The following is a 20661-nucleotide window of genomic DNA, read 5'->3' as shown; positions in this document are numbered from 1 at the left end:
TCGAAAATAGACCTCAGATCAGGGTACCATCAGCTTCGCATCCACAAGAATGATTTTTCCAAGACGGAATTCAAGACTCAATATGGACACTACGAGTTCATAGTGATGCCCTTCGGTCTAACCAATGCACTGGCTGTGTTCATGGACCTGATGAACCGGGTGTGTCATCCTTTTCTGGACAACTTCGTCATCGTCTTCATTGACGACATACTTGTCTATTCCAGAAGCGAAGAAGATCATAAGCAACACTTGAGGTTAGTGTTGGAAACGCTTAGAATGGAGAAGTTGTACGCGAAGTTCTCTAAGTGCGAGTTCTGGATTCGGAAGGTAGCCTTCCTTGGTCACGTGGTAAGCGAAGAGGGTATATACGTGGACCCGTCCAAGATCAAGGTGATAGATAATTTGTCAGCACCGAAGACACCCACAGAAATCCGTAAATTCTTGAATCTCGCTGGCTTCTATCGCAGGTTCATCCAGAATTTTTCCAGAATCGCCAAACCCCTAACCAATCTGACACAGAAAGGAGTACCCTTTTGTTGGAGTGAAAAGCAAGAAACTGCGTTCCAAACGTTAAAGCAAGCCTTCTGTAGCGCACCTATCCTGTCCCTGCCCAAAGGGACATAAGACTTCGTTGTTTATTGCGATGCATCCAATCAGGGATTAGGCTGCGTGCTTATGCAGAGAGAAAAAGTTATTACTTATGCCTCGAGACAGCTAAAGGCACACGAAGTCAACTATACGACTCATGACCTGGAGTTAGGAGCAGTGGTCTTCACATTGAAGATTTGGAGATATTATCTCTACGGAACGAAGTGCACAATCTTTACTGACCATAAAAGCCTGCTGCACATCTTCAATTAGAAGAACTTAAACATTAGGCAATAACGATGGGTAGCACTACTCAGTGATTATGAGTGCGAAATCCGCTATCATCCCGGTTAGGCCAATGTGGTAGCAGTTGCCCTGAGTCGAAAGGAGAGTTCAAGTCGCAAGACGAAGTCATTGACAATGACCATCCATTCTCACATATCCGCACAGATCCGAGAAGCTCAGTTGGAAGCCCTAAAGCCAGAAAAACGTGTTGAACGAAGCCTTGAGAGGAATGGAGAAGAAACTTGAGATCAGAGATGACAGAGTCTACTGTTTCATGGATAGAATATGGACCCCAAAGTTTGGAGGTTTCAGAGACGTCGTCATGACCGAAGCTCACAAGACAAAATACTTTGTTCACCCAGGTTTGGACAAGATGTACCTGGATCTCAAGAAACAATACTGGTGGCCGAACATGAAAACCGAGATAGCAACCTTCGTGGGCAAGTGCCTGACTTGCGCCAAGGTAAAAGTCGAGTACCAGAAACCCTCGGGTCTGCTCCAGCAGCCCGAGATACCTGAGTGGAAATGGGAGATTATTACCATGAACATTCCAAGGTATTCATCCAAACTAGCATGATAACATTGATTCATACGAATATATCAAGTTAGAATTACATACCTTTATGATGTAGAATGTCTTCATGAAGCTTGAGTACCTAGTGCCGCAAGTGTGACACATCAAATGGTTCACACAACATCATATGAGCTTGGAAAGACTTGAGAGAATATACACACTTCATGAAAATCGGCTAGCCCTTTCTCTCACACATAGTCGTCCATTTTTCCCAAGAATATGATCTTTATATAGTGTCACAATTAGGGTAAACCCTAATTGTCATGGCTTTCCATTTCCTTGGATCCATGGGTTCAAATACACCATGGAGCATCAATGGACCATCGTATGGGTTTTAGCCCAACTTGATAATCCTTGGAATCTTAGCCCACTATACAATTATGGATTATTTACACAATCAACCCAGATATTTAATCAGTCTTCATTTGATCACATAATTAATTCTATATTAATTCTTGATCAATACTAACTAAATAATCTTATTAATATATTAGAACTTATAATATATTAATAAACCTTAAGTGTTATTTCTCTCATTTTAGTCTATCCAAATGCAAGATGCCATGCAATCCAAATGGACAATGTCGGGTCGGGTCAAGTCTTACCAATTATAGTAGCAAGTATGACTTCAAGAACCGACTTACAATCGTAGCTCTCAAAAGCTTTTGTCGAAATCTGACCTTGCCGATGATCTTTGACCTTTGTCAATGACTTGTCCATAAGATAAGGGATCATATATTACTACATTTTAGATATCATATGGGCTGCGACATGGATTATAATAATTCTCTCCGTCCCTTTGTTGTTTCTCGATTTCCGATTTATGACAACTGACTAATTGAACAAATCAAATCAGTCCAGGCCCGACCGAGCACTTACATTTGTCATCACCAAATAATTGAGGGGCCCACAGATATCGCTTTTATCCCGAAGGTAAAAGTAATGGATAAAATTCAACTCATATGGCCTGTTCTACAACTTGTTGAATCATACACAAATACACGTTTTATAACATCGAGTTACCAATGCGTTTTCGTGCAATCAATGTATAACCAACTCATAGTAACAACTCATATCTCCAGGTTTGAAGAATATAAGATATTATCGTCTCATGATAACTCGTGATAAAATTCATGAAATGATTCCAATGAGCATGGGTTGAATCCAATACTCAGAACTCATGAGCACTCATGAATGTTGTAGCACCTCTTGGCTATGTCCCATACCTTGGACATCTACAAACTCAATTCATGATAGTCTTCCTTAATACCTACTTCCAAAGTATTATCGACTGTGGATGGTTTGAATAACTTAATCTTTCAGGAAGAACGAGCTAGTTATTCTTGAAGTCAAAACCTGTAAAATGAAACACAAGAATAATTGAATCCAATATAGTCTCAGAACTTATGAATATAAATGAAACGCCTTTTATTTATCACCATATGATTACATTATCCATTGCATACTGTTTCGTCTATCAACTTTATACTTGAGTTAAAAAACAATAGTTGTCCCATGCTCCAAGCATGTACACTATGTTTTTTTTTTCTTTCTAAACACTAGTCATGCCATACACCAAGTTTGCAAACCATGTTTGTCTATGATCTTTACTTTGTGAAAGAGATCAATTGAACATAATTCCAATGATTCGCTTTTCACACTCCTAATTCCTTACTGCAAATGCAAGAATTCCAAATTCATGCCATTTACTGAAATCTGTTAGCTTCTAAACTTATACGCATTGATCCTCTTGTAACGATTATGCACAAAGTCACAAAGACTTGACAACAAATATTACAAAGAATTCCAAAGGAGATCAACACCTTGGAAACATCCTTCTTGCATTAAGTTTCCTAATCTTACACATATTTATTGAACAACTTCCACCTATGGGATCATTTCCATATTCCCCTTTTGACTATCACTTCTGAAGAACAATTGCCTTTTTTTCAGAATATGTCAATATGGTCCTTCCAACACTATACTTCCAACCGTCCCTGACCAACCAATCTTTGGTAAACCTTAGATTGTCCTCAAAAATTACTTAATCCTTTTAGTTATATCCAATTCTAGACCTTTTCCCTTCTTAATGCCCCGGGTGTTTGGAAAATTTTAGAAAGGATGAATATTGTAGCACATGCAGTCGATCCTATATCCGAAGCATATGGGACAAGATTCATGATGTCTCACATAAAGACATGATACTAGACCAGTCCTTTTGCTACAATATTTCTATTTGCCAAGTTCTCATAATTTCAGATTATGAAAAGGGTTGTTGTAATCATAAACGAATTTTAGAATGCAAATAATAGACCTATATATAGAAGTTCCTTATGTTGAGCCATTCCAACATGAAACTCATATATATATATATATATATATATATATATATATATATATATATATATATATATATATATATATCCTTGACTAAATACGATTAAAACCTCAATCTAAGCTTTTAGATTTGAGATGAAGTATAATTTCCTCTCCCTTAATTATAGACAAACAACTTTTTCCCAATTGAATCTTTTGTTTTCTATAATTACCATTGCTAACTTGCAACCTTTTTCCTAATTATCATGCTCCCACTAACATTATGATTATTAGCGTAATACTTATGCTCCCACTAGCTTTGACATGTACTCAGAAATCAGCTGAACTTCTAGAAAAACAATACTTTATTGACTTTCTTACCAAAGTTTAGATTTCTGATACTAGATTGCTTTGATAAAACTTTATCAATATCATACACCTTATCTTAGATAGCTCACTGGTGTGTCTAAACAACTTTAAGAACTATGAAAAGGGATGTTATAATCATAGTCTCGAATGTTTAGACATTTGCCACTTCTCGCAAGTCCATGTTAGTGTGCAGGTTAACCAAACATGCGCCACTAACGACTTTGAGAATGCATATATCAAAATTGCTATCTAACTAAAATCTACTTAGTGAAAGTGTTTCCTGACCATCATTTTCATTAATTGGAGAGAAACCTTATGACACTTAGATTTAATGGTGTATGTGTTCTTATCCATGTGAATTGTCAAAACCATAGTCACAAGACAAGCATAATGAAAAATCCAAATTCATATGGACTGAACTCAATCTTAATTTTTGCCATCTGGCGGCTCAAGGGCCTGCCATTGCTTCTAAGTTGTTGTGAAACCACATGAGAACTCTAAGAACTCATATGCAATTCCAACTTTAATTGGAATGGGCACAGAATATGTCAACACGATAGGTTATAAACCTCAAATTATGTGCTAGTGTAGAACTTTAGGTTTTATTCTTGATTAGTCCTTGAGACTTTCAAGACCTTTTAGACACCCACGGTCCTCTTGACATACAAAACTTCCTTGTCAGATATTCAAGGGATATTGTGGATTCTAATCAAGACAAACACTTCACACAATTGGCATTAGTCGGTCTTTGTTTTATCCAAAAAAACATCACAACTTACCAATTTCAGATGTACAAGAGCAGAAAACCTTTACTCTTACATTTGACAAGTGTTTTAAACATTCTTTAAGACATGTCACTCAAGTTATAATCTTATATATAACTATAAGAATTATTTTTGGAACGAAGTATGAATCATCTTCTTGATTTAACCACTTCGACAATTCATAACTCCTCTTCTTAACTATCAGAATGCACTTACAAGATGGATTGTGATAAGGTCTCAAAATCATTAAGATGGTCTGGAAACATGATACTCAAGTACTCTCCCATCTTTTCAGATTTGAGAAACTTTTATCTTTCTGCCTAAGTTGATTTTTCTTATTCGCTCTGCCATACATTGGAAACTTTTCCAATGTCTCAGAATTACACTTAAATTTGTAAGTATAACCATATTTACTGAGCTATAGTAAATTATGAAGAATAGTCTTATCGATCTTTTGTGGTGGACTTAACGAGTGCATAAGAATGTGTAATCGATCCCTTAGTCCTTTACATGACTCACACATCGATGTGAACAAGTAGTTAGTCTTAATTTTACCAATGCTTGAAAGTTATCATCCATCATGCTATACAACTTGCATGATTCCAAGTTTCGGTCCAATCGAAACCTTGGGTGACGAGAATCTTTCCTTATTTGGTAAATTTAGACATTACCACAAATGAGAGAATGAAATTCACTTTCTAATATTGCTATAAGTGGAATCTTATAAGCAACAATTTTCCACAACTGCCATTGTAAGGATACATAAAATAACTAAAATCAAAATATTTACCTTTTATTTTAAAACTTTGTGGAAAAACTTAACCTTACAATCCATATGAAAACTTGTTGTTATCTATTCCTAAGCAATATATATCATAACTCTTAAGTAACAGCCCAAAAATTCTGATCACCGAACCATGCGAGTGAAATCCATCTTTGCGATCAGAATCTGCATATACTTCTTTTAAGTTTTTACACTTTTCCTTTGATTCTTAACCATTAACATGTGACCTAGTCACATCATGTAATAAGAATCTCCAAGTAGGAACTTAATAGAGTTAGACAACGGACTTTACCTGAAGTAGAGTCAAACTTATTGACTTTAACATCCTTAGGTTAATTTGGCAGCTTGGCAACCAATGCCCCTTCCTTTGGCAATGGACCCTTGATAATGGGACTATCTCGGACATAGCCTCTCTCTTTACCATTTGGTCAACCGAGTTGACTATGGCCGATCCGTTTCCGTTGGGGAGAGAGAGCTTTACTGGATATCCAATTTCTCCATTGTCAATGTCCATAAAGTTTTAGGAAGATGATCTTAGCAAATAGATAAGATCATTAACGGTGTTGTCATAGTCTGTTTCATAGGAGTCCTAAAGGAACTCTTTATGTGACTTAGAAAGTAGTTGAGCAACCAACATTCTCAAGACTTTCACACCAAACTCTCCTGGCTTGTCAATATGTGACTACATCTCAAAGATGTGATCATACATAGAACTTTTCTTGCCAATAGGGCTTCAGTGACCTTAAAATTTTCAAAAACTTGTGGGTTAGGCAGAATAATTGGAGGAGGTGAAAGAAGTATGATTTCCATGGGACATTATCTTCATTTAGGAAAGCTTGTTTCAAGAGATTTGGGAAGATCATAAATGTCTAAACCAGACATCGTTTGGGAGATATTCAAGATAGTTGATTTAAAGTCCTTAATATAACACCCAATATCAAATATTAAGGCTAGTAACCAACACAATACTTTTATAAATTTGAAGAGGGATGCCGTAATCCAAGCTATAAAATAGTTGAAGGTAGGTGAATGACGATTAACCAATTTCCACCAAGATAAACGAAATATATTATTAGGTTTTAATTGTTTTTGAAACTCCTAGATTCTTTTGCGATTCATTGAACTTTTCAATGGCATACTTCAATCTCGAGTGTGCCCTTCAGGTATTGTGCCTGGGATGTCTAGGATCACAAAACAAGGTGTCAATAACCATGCAAATATACTTGGTACCCTTAATATTTACCCTCAATCGATGTGTTGGTTAACCACACACGCTCCATTGATAATATGATAAACTTAAGTCACCCTTTGCCTACCTTGTTAAATCCAGGTTAGTGTGCCTGTTAACCACACATGCTCCAATATCGACTTAAGCAAAGTGCAAAGTGTAATTTTAGGGCTTAGCGCCAAATTCACATTTTCCTAAGTAACTAAGATTGGGAATTTATAAGATTTTAGTTACTTAGTATTTATCATTAATACTTTTAATGAAAGGAGAATTATAGTCCTTGTCCTAACTATTCGGCTAACGACCCTCCACTAGTCAAGGAAACGGTGGGGGAGAGTGGACACCCATTAAGCTGCCATTTTATTGGCAACAACGTTATACCCCCTTATAGACTGGCTTCGTGAATGAGGCCTACTAATGGTAAGACTGACTTGCTCTTATACATCTATATATATATATATATATATATATATATATATATATATATATATATATATATATATATTAACTTATAATATTATAAAGTATAAGGTTTGAATTTAAACTTTTCAAATTCAAAACTTGAGGGAAAGTTTTGAAAATATTCAAAACTAATTAATTTCAAAAATTATGTGTGTAAAGTAATTTTAATTAAAAAACTCTTCAAGTTCGATAACTTGAGGACACGTTATAGAAGAATTTAAATTATTAAAGAATGTAACTCTTCTTCTTTGCAACTTACGGAACTAATTAAGGTTACACATTTTAATGATTTAATGAAGTGACCCTTGAACCTCCATAACTTGAGGACAAGTTATGGAGTCATAAAACCATTTAATGAGGACAAGACTCTTTATTTTTGTAACCCTTGACAAATGTTATGAGTTTTAAGAAACCTTAATGTGACTTTTCATGTAACTTGAGGAGAAGTTACACAAACACATTTTAGAATCAATTCTTAGATTAAAATAGATCAAAGACACATAATCAATCAACCTTTTCTATTAATCTAAGCAACTCATATGAACAAGATAATTGGATTCAATCTTTTTCATGCAATTAGCATAACACTTAAACTAATACAAAACATGAATCTATTGACAATTATCTTGGAAATTGGATTATATGAACATTACCACATCAAAAATAAGTTTATCAGTCGAAAAATAGCTTAGGGTAATGTTCCTAGTCCAATTCTAGCCAAAACAATCGAATATATGCTGTCTGGGGGTCCAAATCGTTGAGTGCATGAACAAACGCGACGAGTTGGATGCTTTTTGCCTTGGACTCGGCGAGTCCATCAGTGGACTCGGCGATTCTGTTGTGTAGACAACACCAAAATTTGATTTTTAAGCAGTTTAAGCAAGTATAACAAGAAAACAAGCCTAGGCTTTGATACCACTGTAAGGATTTGAGCATTCTAACACTCCTAAGTGTACATGCAACCCTAAATACCTTGGATCTATGTTTTCTCTATTTTACATGCAAATATGAACTTTCCAAGGTATTCATCCTAACTAGCATAATAACATTAATTCATATGAATATATCAAGTTAGAATTACATACCTCTTTGATGTAGAATGTCTTCATGAAGCTTAAGTTCCTAGTGCCCCAAGTGTGACACCTCAAATGGTTCACACAACATCATATTCACTTTGAAAGACTTGAGAGAAGATACACACTTCATGAAAATCGGCTAGCCCTTTCTCTCACACATAGTCACCCATTTTTTCCAAGAATATGATCTTTATATAATGTCACAATTAGGGTAAAACCTAATTGTCTAGGCTTTCCTTTTCCTTGGATCCATGGGTTCAAATACACCATGGAGCATCCATCGAGCATCCTATGGGTTTTAGCCTAACTTGGTAATACACGGAGTCTTAGCCCACTATATAATTATGGATGATTTACACAATCAACCCATATATTTAATTAGTCTTCTTTTAATCACTTAATTAATTCTAGATTAACTCTTGATCAATACTAACTAAATAATCTTATTAATATATTAGAACTTATAATATGTTAATAAACCTTAAGTGTTATTTCTCTCATTTTAGTCTATCTAAATGCATGATGCCATGCAACCCAAATGGACCATGCCGTGTTGGGTCAAGTCTTACCAATTATAGTAATGGACTTCGACACTAATCAAATAGTTACGCCATTTAAGATAAGTGATCATTAAATCCTCTGCTCTCAAGATAACAGCCGGATAAATACATGGAACAATGTCGTACTTATTATCCAACAATTTGTTTCCCGATTTCCAATTTGTTTGACTTAGAACTTAATCGAACACATCAATTTAGTTATGACCAGGCCCGATACATAGGTCAAAACAAAATCAATGAGGGGCCTAAATATCGCTTCTAATCTAAGAAGGAACATATAAACTTCGACACATATGCTTGTTCTACGACTTGTTGAATTATACGTAAAGGCACGTTTTATAACATCGAGTTAGCAATGCGTTTTCTTATAATCAATCTATAACCAGCTATTAGTCAACACCTCACATCTCTAGGTTTGAAGACTTATATGATATTACTGTCTCACGATCACTCGAGATAAATACCATGAAGTGATATAAGTGAGCATGGGTTGAATCCAATACTCAGAACTTATGAGCACTCATGAGTGTGGTAGCAACTCTTGCTATGTCCAATAACTTAGACATCCACAAGCCAACTTCATGACAGTCTTCATATATATCTACTTCCGATATATCACTGACTGTGGAGATTTTGAATAAAGTAATTATTCTTGAAGTCAAAACATGCAAAGCTAAAACAATAGTAAATAATTTACAAAGATAGCAATACTTTACTCATAAATAAACAACTTTTATTCATCATCAAATGTCGATTACATTTTACAAGTTTCAGAAATACGTATCTAATCTATAAAACTAATATCATCCTTCGGCCCAATGTGCCTCGCATGTTGTAAATGCTTAACCCTACTCAGTCCCTTCGTGAGGGGATCTGCTAGGTGCTCATCCGAAGATACCCTCTTTACCACGACAAGTCCTTCTTCTACTCGATGTCTGATCAAATGGTATTTTATGTTGATGTGTTTGGATCTCCCATGATCCCTTGGTTCCTTCGCTAAGGCAACTGCACTTTCACTATCATAGAAAATTTCCATAGGCTCCTTTGTAGTTTGTACAATGCCAAGGTCACCAATGAAGTTTTTCAGCCATATTGTCTCCTTCGCCTTTTTTCTCACTGCTATGTACTCTGATTCACAGGTTGACTCATTTACCGTCTCCTGCTTGGAACTTTTCCAAGTAATTGCTCCTCCGTTTAAGGTAAAGACCCAGCCTGAATGAGAGCAGAAATTATACCTATAAGTCTGGAAGCTAGCATCACTATACCCAACCACTCTCAAGTCCTCACTCCTACCGAAGCCAAGGAACTAGCCCTTAGTCCTTCGAAGATACTTGAGAATGTTCTTTACTGCAGTCCAGTGAGCCTTGTCAGGGTTCCCCTGATACCTACTGACGATGCTCAAAGCAAAAGCCACATCACGACAAGTACATGTCATAGCATACATGATGGAGCCTACAACGGAAGCATACTGTACTTGACACATTTCATCTATCTCATCCTCTGTACTTGGGCGCTGAGTCTTACTCAGCTTGGCGTTGCTCTGGATCAGTAAATCTCATTTCTTTGAGTCCTGCATGCTTAACCTATTCATCACCTTATCCTAGTAAGTACACTGACTAAGTCCAATTAGTCTTTTACTCCTTTCTCTTAATATAAATATCCCTTGGATATAGGCAGCTTCTCCAATGCCCTTCGTAGGAAAGCACTTTCTAATCCAGGACTTCACCTCATATAGAGTTGGGATGTCATTTCCTATGAGTATTATTCCATCCACATACAATACCAAAAAGCTAACTATACTCCCACTAGCTCGGAAATATACGCATTACTCATCTTCGCTTCTCGAGAAACCAAACTCTTTGACCTTTTCATCGAAAAAAAGATTCCAACTGCGAGATGCTTGTTTCAATCCATAAATGGATTTCTCAAGCTTGCATACTCTTTTTGGGTACTTTGTGCTGACAAAATCCTCTAGCTGACTCACGAAAACATCCTTAGCAACCTCTCCATTAAGGAAAGCGGTTTTCACATCCATTTGCCATATTTCATAATGATGAAATGCAGCAATGTCTAGCATGACCCTAATAGACTTTATCTTTGCTACTTGTGAGAATGATTCGTCATAATCAATACCTTGAGTCTGAGTAAAACCTTCGCAACTAGTCGTGCCATATAAGTATGCACTTTACTATCTATGTCGGTCTTTTTCTTAAGTCTCGCGTCTTACGAAATACTCGCAACCCCAAATCTTGATGTGGACCAAATTAGGAAGTTTCCGAGTCCACATCTCATGAGGTGTTTTGGCAACCTTCTTTGTAGGGACTAGATTAAGGATATAGGCAGCAATCTCTAAGGCATACTCCCAAAAAGACATTGGTTGCGTAAATCGACTCATCATGGAGCGAACCATGTCCAACAAGCTCTGATTACGCCTCTCAGCCACACCATTCAACTATGGTGTCCTGGGAGGAGTCAATTGTGAGACAATCCCATACTCCTTAAGATAGTTGATGAACTTTGTACCAAGATACTCACCACCTCGATCGGATCGAAGCATCTTAATGTTCCTACCCAATTAATTTTCTGCTTCTTATTCAAACTCTTTAAACCTTTCAAAAGTCTCTGACTTGTGCTTGATTAAGTAGATGTAACCATATCTACTAAAATGATGGTTTAACATCCCTTGTGGCGGTTTTGAAGGGTCCACATACATCAGTATGTATAAGGTCCAACACACCCTCACCCCTTGCACAAGTACGAGTGAAGGGTGATTTTCTCATTTTCCCAAGAAAACAAGATTCACAACTATCATCTGACTTAAGGTCAAATGACTGCAACACACCATCCTTTTGGAGTTGGCCTATACGCTTCTTGCTTACATGACCAAGACGACAATGCCATAATGATGATTTATCCAAGCTAGTTGAAGAATCAATACACAACACATTATTTCCTAGGTTATCTACAACCGACATAGTTTCATACACACCATCACAAGGTAATGCTTTAAAATAGAGAACATTATTAAAGAAAGCATTAATACCACCACATTCATTATCAAAAGAAAAGTAAACCCTTGTTTGTACAAACCATGAAAAGAAATAATATTTCTTGCCATTTCAGACGAGTAAACAGATTTATTCAAATATAACTTTAACCCATTACTTAGCAACAAAGTATAAACTACATTCTTGGTATTAGGTGAAGCCTTCCTATTCCCTATGATTAGGTTTATCTTTCAGTGCTCCACATCCTAACTTGCTCTTAGGCTCTGCAAATTAGAACATATGTGAATACCATAACCTGTATCAAGGACCCAAGAGTTAGAATATGGTGAGTTATTAGACAATATAGTGTAAATACCTGCATGGGATGGTTTCACTTTCCCATTCTTGTCATCCTGCAAGTATCTTGGGTAATTTCGCTTCCAGTGCCGCTTATTATGGAAATAGAAGCATTCGGCCTCTTTGGGGTTGGCAGAAGGAGTGATAGAACCACTTTTGGTTCCAGATGAGGGGCCTTCAAGAGACTTTCCCTTGGTACCCTTCAAAGGAGTCTTCCCCTTCTTCCCTTTTCCTTGCCCGATAGCCAAAACATAGGTAGTTGTAGGACTAGGAGTAGAACTAACGACTTACCTTGAAGACCACTTTATGCGGTCTTCAAAAGTCCCTGAAGTTTGCTAAGAGTTACTTCCTCCTTGTTCATGTGGTATGTAATTGGAAATTGGTCATAACAAGAAGGTAAGGAGTGCAAAATGATGTCAATTGCCAACTCCTCAGGAAAATTAACATTTAGTTTCAGCAAACGGTCCACATACCTTTGCATTTTTTGCATGTGGCCCGTGATGGGTTCACCATCCTTCATTTGGGTTGTGATTATGGAGGAGATTATTTCATGCTGCTCTTGAAGAGCACTTTGATGTTACATTTCCATCAAATCCTGGTGCTTCTCAAAAGGCTAATAGTCCTCATAGGACTTTTGGAGCTCGACTGACATCATGGCCATCATAATTCATGCCACTTTAGTGGCATCTCTCTCATGTGTCCTGAATTCAACGATCTCCTCATGAGTAGCAGTAGACTCATCGATTTCCTTAAGTTCCTTTTCGAGGACATATTCCTTGTCCTTGTAATGAGTGACCATCCTCATGTTACGGTTCCAATCCATAAAGTTTGTACCATCGAAGATGACTCTCCCACAAAGATTCATGAGAGAGAAGGAGCCTGTAAGGTTAGAGGCCGAAGCATTGTTGTTGGAAGATATCCGAAAAAAGAAGAAAGAAAGCATAGATTAGATATATAGAGTCCTTAATAAAACACTTAATTGTAATATTAAGGCTAGGACCCAACACAATATATTATAACTTAGAAGAGGGATGCCGTAATATAAGCCATAAGATATTTGAAGGTAGGTGAATGACGATTCACCAATTTCCACCATGAAAACGAAATTAATTATTAGGTTTTAATTGGTTTTGAAATTCCTAGGTTCTTTTCAGATTCATTCAACTTTTCAATGGTATGTTTCAATCTCGAATGTTCCCTTCAAGTTTTGTGACTGGGATGCCGAGGATCACAAAACAAGGTGTGAATAAGCATGCAAATTCACTTGGTACCCTTAATATTATCACCTAATCAATGTGTCGGTTACCCACATGCGCTCCAACGATATATCATAAGCATTAAGTCACCCTTTGTTATCCTTACTAGTCCAAGTTAGTGTGTTGTTTACCAACACACGCTCCACTAACGACTTGGTAAGGTACAAAGTGTGAATTTCATGGGTTTGCACCATATTCACATTTTCCTAAAGTAACTAAGATTGGCAATTATAAAACACACTTTTAATGATAATTAAATTCATTGTCCTACCTGCTTAGCTAACGGCCCTCCACCAATTAAGGAAGCGGTGGGTGAGAGTGGACACCCATTAAGCTGCCATTTTATAGGCAACAACCTTATACCCCCTTATAGACCAGCTAAGTGAATGAGGCCAACTAACACTGAAATGACTTGATCTTATACATATATATATAATTATTAACCATTAATGTTTGTCACACCCCAAAACCGGAACGGCAGAAACATTCTGGGGCGGAGGACGTCATGTACAGTATCACAACAATGCATAATAGTAAACAAGCAACAACATCATCCATTGCATTAACAATATAATTTAATACAAGTTTCCTCCTTGTATAGTTTATAAGATACCAAAAATGAATAGTCAAAATAAAGACGAGTCTTGAAAGCTCCGTCTTCTCAAAACCTGGTCATCGGTACCTGTCTACTGGTGACCTGAGAATACAAGTTATTTTGAAAGCGTAGATCAACATTAAAGCTGGTGAGTTCATAAGCATTTTAGTGTCATTGTTTGTATGAATTTTTTTGTAAATATTTGATGTAAATGTTTGTAAGTGTTTGTAGTAAAGGTTTGTATCTCCTAGAAAATCCTGTATTTTCTACTAAAAGTAGCCTTCTACCAAGGCCCGAATGTTATGTATGTTCTTCGTTTCTAAAAGTCTGTATCTTTCTCAAGTACGACTATCATTACGAAAATATAGTTTACATTACCGTTTATGTGAGAAGATCACAATGTGAATGTAATGGGAAAATAACGATGTACTGTAGTATTGTATATATAAGTAACTACTAATGTACTAACTGAAGGGTTTTTGAGCATTCTAACACTTCCTAAGTGTACATGCAACCCTAATAAGCTTAGATCTATGTTTGTCTAATTATCATGCAAAGTTGATTTCCAAGGCTATGATCCTATCTAGCATACATGGGGAACAATTTTAACTTAAATAATAGATAGAACTACATACCTTGTTGTTGTAGGTGTTCCTTGAAACCATGTGAGCCTAGCACCCCATGTGTGATGACTCAAATGCTTCACACAACACCAAATGCTATGGAGTAAACTTGGAGAGAATGTATAACACACTAAAATCGGCTCTAGCCCTCTTGTTTCTTGTCTAACCGATTTTTGGGAGAACACATGAGCTTTATATATTGTTGACACATCTAGGGTTATAGCATGTAAACCCTAATGTGTCATGACTCTTCATTTCCATGACCCATGGGTTTCTAACTCCCATGGAGCATCCAATGGATTTAACCCAACTTGATTATCCATGGAGCCTCTTAGCCCACTATATAAGTTATGGATGATTTACGTAATCAACCCATATATTTAATTAGTTATCTTTTGATCACTTAATTAATTCGTGATCAAACTAATTAAATAATATTATTAATATATTAGAACTTATAATATATTAATAAACCATATGTGTTATTTTCTCTCATTTAGTTTATCCAATTGCATTGTTCCATGCAACCCAAATGGACCATCCTGGGTCGGGTCAAGTATTTACCATAAATAGTTATGGACTTAGACACCTTATCCAACAGTCTCCCACTTGGATAAGTCTAATAACTATAACTGCAATACTTCAGGAATCGATTGACAATCGTAGCTCTTTCAAGGTCTCTCGGAACTGAGAAGATGATGGTACGTCATTTCATATAAGGGATCATATAATCCTCTGTTCTAGATATCAGCCGGACAAACACATGGAACATAGTCTTGCTTATTGTCCAGCAGTTTGTTTCCCGATTTCCTATTTGTTTGTCAAAGAACTTAATTGAACACATCAACTTAGTTTTGACCGGGCCCGGTACATAGGTCAAAACAAAATCATCGAGGAGCCCAGATATCATCTTCTAATCCAAGAAGGAACAGATAAACTTCGACTCATATGCTTGTTCTACTACTTGTTAAATTACACACAAACGCACGTTTTATAACATCGAGTTACCAATGCGGTTTCGCACGTTCAATGCATAACTAACTCGTAGTTAACAAGTAATATCTCTAGGTTTGAAGACTTATATGATATTACCGTCTTGCGATCACTCGAGATAAATTCCATGAAGTGATGCCAGCGAGCGTGGGTTGAATCCAATACTCAGAACTTATGAGCACTCATGAGTGCTGAAGCCATGTCCAACACCTTAGACCTTTACAACCAACTCATGATAGTCTTACTTCATATCTACTTCCAACATATGACTGACTGTGGATAATTTGAATAATATGTAAAACAACATAAATATTCTGGAAGTCAAAACATGCAAAACAAATAATAGTAAACGATTGACAAGTGATAGCAACACTTTACACATAAATAAAAACAACTTTTATACATCATCAAGTGTCAATTACATTTTACAAATTTCAAAATTATCTAACTACTAAAACTAATACTATCCTTCAGCCCTATGCTCCTAGCATGCTGGAGATCCTAAACCCTACCCAGTCCCTTTGTGAGGGGATCTGCCGGGTTCTCATCCGATGATACTCTCTTTGCCACGAGAAGTCCATCTTCTATACGATATCTGATGAAATGATATTTTCTGTCAATGTGTCTGGATCTCCCATGATCCCTTAGTTCCTTTGCTAAGGAAACAACACTTTCACTATCACAAAAAATCTCTATACGCTTCGATATAGCTGGTACAACTCCAAGGTCTCTAATGAAGTTCTTTAGCCACATAGCCTCTTTTACCGCCTCGCTTTCCGCTATATACTCTGATTCGCAAGTTGAATCAGCCACTATCTCCTGCTTGGAACTTTTCCAAGACATTGCTCCTCCATTTATGGTAAAGACCCAGCCTGACTGAGAGCAGAAATTATCCCTGTCAGTCTGGAAGCTAGCATCACTATACCCTACAACTCTCAAGTCATCACTCCCACCAAGGGTAAGGACCCAGTCCTTAGTCCTCCGCAGGTACTTGAGAATGTTCTTTACCGCTGTCCAATGAGCCTTACCAGGATTCCCCTGATACTTGCTAACCATGCTTAAAGCAAAGGCTACATTAGGACGAGTACAGGTCATAGCATACATGATCGAGCCTACTGCGAAAGCATAGGGTATCTGACTCATTTCTGCTATCTCATCCTCAGTACTCGGGCTCTGAGTCTTACTCAGTCTAGTGTTACTCTGGATGGGTAACTCTCCTTTCTTGGAATCTTGCATGCTGAATCTCTTCAACACCTTGTCTATGTTGGTACTTTGACTAAGTCTAATTAGTCTTTTACTCCGGTTTCTCAAGATCCTTATCCCTAGAATATAGGCAGCTTCTCCTAGGTCCTTCGTAGCAAAACTCTTCCCAAGCCAGGACTTAACTTCATGCAGAGTTAGGATGTCATTTCCTATGATTAGTATGTCATCCACATAGAGTACCAAAAAGCTAACTATACTCCCACTAGCGTTGACATATACACAAGATTCATCTACACTCCTAGAGAAGCCAAACTCTTTGACCTTCTCATCAAAGAAAAGATTCCATCTGCGAGGTGCTTGCTTTAATCCATAGATGGATTTCTGAAGCTTACACACTCTATTAGGGTACTCTGTACTGACAAAACCCTTTGGCTGATTCATGTAAACATCCTCAGCCAACTTTCCATTAAGGAAAGCGGTTTTGACATCCATTTGCCATATTTGAAAGTCATGAAATGCAGCTATGGCTAACAATACCCTAATAGACTTAATCTTGGCTACTGGAGAAAAGGTCTCATCATAATCCACTCCAGGAGTTTGAGAGAAGCCCTTTGTAACCAGTCGTGCCTTATAAGTGTGTACATTACCATCCATGTCGGTCTTCTTCTTGAAGATCCATTTGCACCCTACAGTCTTACGACCTGGCACATTGTCAACCAAGTTCCAAACTTGATTGTCATACATGGATTGTATCTCACTATCCATTGCCTCTTTCCATTTAGCAGACTCAGGGCCTGCCATGGCTTCTGCATAGCTGTTAGGTTCATCCAAACTTACTAGTGTCTCATCACTAACAAGTGTCTCACCTTCTGCAGTAATATGGAAACCATAGTAATGCTCAGGTACATTCCTAACCCTTGTGGAACGCCTCAGAGGTACAAATGGAGGTATTATTGGGTCAACAGGAGATTCCTCCTCTAGTAAACTACTAGGGTTTGAGGATCCTTCACCACTTGACTCTTGAAGTTCTTCAAGGTCAATTAGCCTCCCACTGTCTCCTTGGCTTATGAACTCTCTCTCTCTCTCTCTCTCTCTCTCTCTCTCTCTCTTTCTCTCTCTCTCTCGAAAGATAGCTCTCCTTGCTACAAAGACCACATTCTCACTAGGTCTGTAGAAGAGGTAACCAAAGGATTTTTGTTGGTAGCCGATGAAAATACACTTCTCGCTTCGAGGTTCGAGCTTGTCATGAGTCTCGCGTGTCACGAAAGCCTCGCAACCCCAAACCTTGATGTGGGCTACATTAGGAACTTTTCCAGTCCACATCTCGTGAGGTGTTTTGGCAACCTTCTTTGTAGGGACCAGATTAAGGATATGGGTGGCAGTCTCTAAGGCATACCCCCAAAATGAGATTGGTAGCGTAGCTCGACTCATCATGGAACGAACCATATCCAACAAGGTTCGATTACGCCTCTCAGCTACACCATTCAACTGTGGTGTCCTAGGAGGTGTCAATTGTGAGACAATCCCACATTCCCTTAGATAGTCGACGAACTCAGTACAAAGATACTCACCACCACGATCGGACAGAAGCATCTTAATGTTCCTTCCCAATTGATTCTCGACTTCTTGTTTAAACTCTTTAAACCTTTCAAAAGTCTCTGACTTATGCTTGATTAAGTAGACATATCCATATCTACTATAATCATCTGTAAAAGTCACATAATAACGATTAGAATCCCTTGTGGCATGTTTGAAGGGTCCACACACATCCGTGTGTATAAGATCCAACAAGCCTTCACCCCTCTCACAAGAACCAGTGAAGGGTGACTTAGTCATTTTTCCAAGTAAGCATGATTTGCAACTATCATCAGAATTTAGGTCAAATGACTCCAAGACTCCATCCTTTTGGAGTTGGCCTATGTGTTTCTTGCTTATATGTCCAAGACGACAATGCCATAATGATGCTTTATCCAAGTTATTATTATTAGTAGAATCAATAAACAATACATTATTTCCTAAGTTATCTACAATAGACACAGCTTCATACACACCATCACAAGGTAATGCTTTAAAATAAAACACATTATTAAAGAAAGCATTTATTCCACCAGTTTCATTATCAAAAGAAAAGTTAAAACCTTGTTTATACAAGGCATGAAAGGAAATAACATTTCTTGCCATTTTTGGCGAATAACAACATTTATTCAAATCTAATGTAAATCCACTACTAAGGAACAAAGTATAAACTCCAATCTTGGTGACAGGTGAAACTTAAATATTCACCATGATCAAGTTTATCTTTCCACGCTCCACATTCTCACTTCTTCTTAACCCCTGCAATTCAGAACAAATATGAATACTGCAACCGGTATCAAGGACCCAAGCGTTAGAATAGAGTGAATTATTAGATGAGATAGTGTAAATACCTGGATGGTTGGGTTTAACCTTCCCATCCTTCACCTCTTGCTGGTACTTTGGGCAGTTACACTTCTAGTGCGCCTTTTCGTGGCAGTAGAAGCATTCAGCCTCTTTGGGATCAGAAGAAGGTGTAACGAAACATTTCTTGGTTCTGCTAGAAGAGGAGCCATCAAGGGTCTTACCCCTGGTTCCCTTTGAAGGGTTCTTTTATCTTCTTCTCTCTACCTTTCCTGATTTCTAGGACATGTGCTGAGTTTGGAGTAGTAGCAGGAGTAGTCACAACCGACTTTCCTTTAAGACCTGATTCTACGGTCTTTAGTAGTCCCTAAAGTTTGCTAAGTGTGACTTCCTCCTTATTCATGTGGTATGTCATGCATAATTGATCATAACACGAAGGTAAGGAGTGCAAAATAATATCTATTGCTAACTCCTCAGGGAAGTTCACATTGAACTTCATCAATCTATCCACATACCTTTGCATTTTCTGCATGTGGCTTGTGATGGGTTCACCATCTTTCATTCGGGTTCTGATCATAGAGGAGATGATTTCATATCGCTCTTGACGAGTACTCTGATGGTAGCGGTCCATCAAATCTTGGTGCATCTCAAAAGGATAGTAATCCTCATAGGACTTTTGGAGCTCGACTGACATGGTGGCCATCATGATGCATGCCACTTTGGTTGCATCTCTTTCATGTGCCTCAAATTCAGCAAACTCCACTTGAGTAGCAGTTGGCTTAGGCACCTTGAGCTCCTTGTCAAGAACATATTCCTTGTTCTCGTAACGAGTGACCATCTTGATGTTTCTGATCCAGTCAGTAAAGTTGGATCCATCAAAGATCACTCTCCCACAAAGGTTCATGAGAGAGAAGGAGCCAGTAGGGTTTGAGCCAAGAGTAACATTGTTGGAAGACATCTGAAAGGAAGAAAGTAAGTTTAGTTTAGATATAGGGATATTCCTTAATAAAACACCCAAATGTAATATTAAGGCTAGGATTCAATCATAATATATTATAACCTAGAAGAGGGATGTCGTAATCCAAGTTATAACATATTTGAAAGGTAGGTGAATGAAGATTCATCAATTTCCACCATGAAAACGAAATATAAATTATTAGGTTTTATTTGCCTTTCATAAATTCCTAGATTCTTTGAGATTCATTGAACTTTTCAATGGCATGTTTCAATCTCGAGTGTGCCCTTCATGTTTTGTGACTGGGATA

Source organism: Lactuca serriola, chromosome 1 (assembly GCF_051521515.1).
Source record: "Lactuca serriola cultivar US96UC23 chromosome 1, Lser_US96UC23_V15, whole genome shotgun sequence".
Taxonomy (NCBI): Eukaryota; Viridiplantae; Streptophyta; class Magnoliopsida; order Asterales; family Asteraceae; genus Lactuca; species Lactuca serriola.
Note: the sequence above shows the minus strand (reverse complement) of the source record.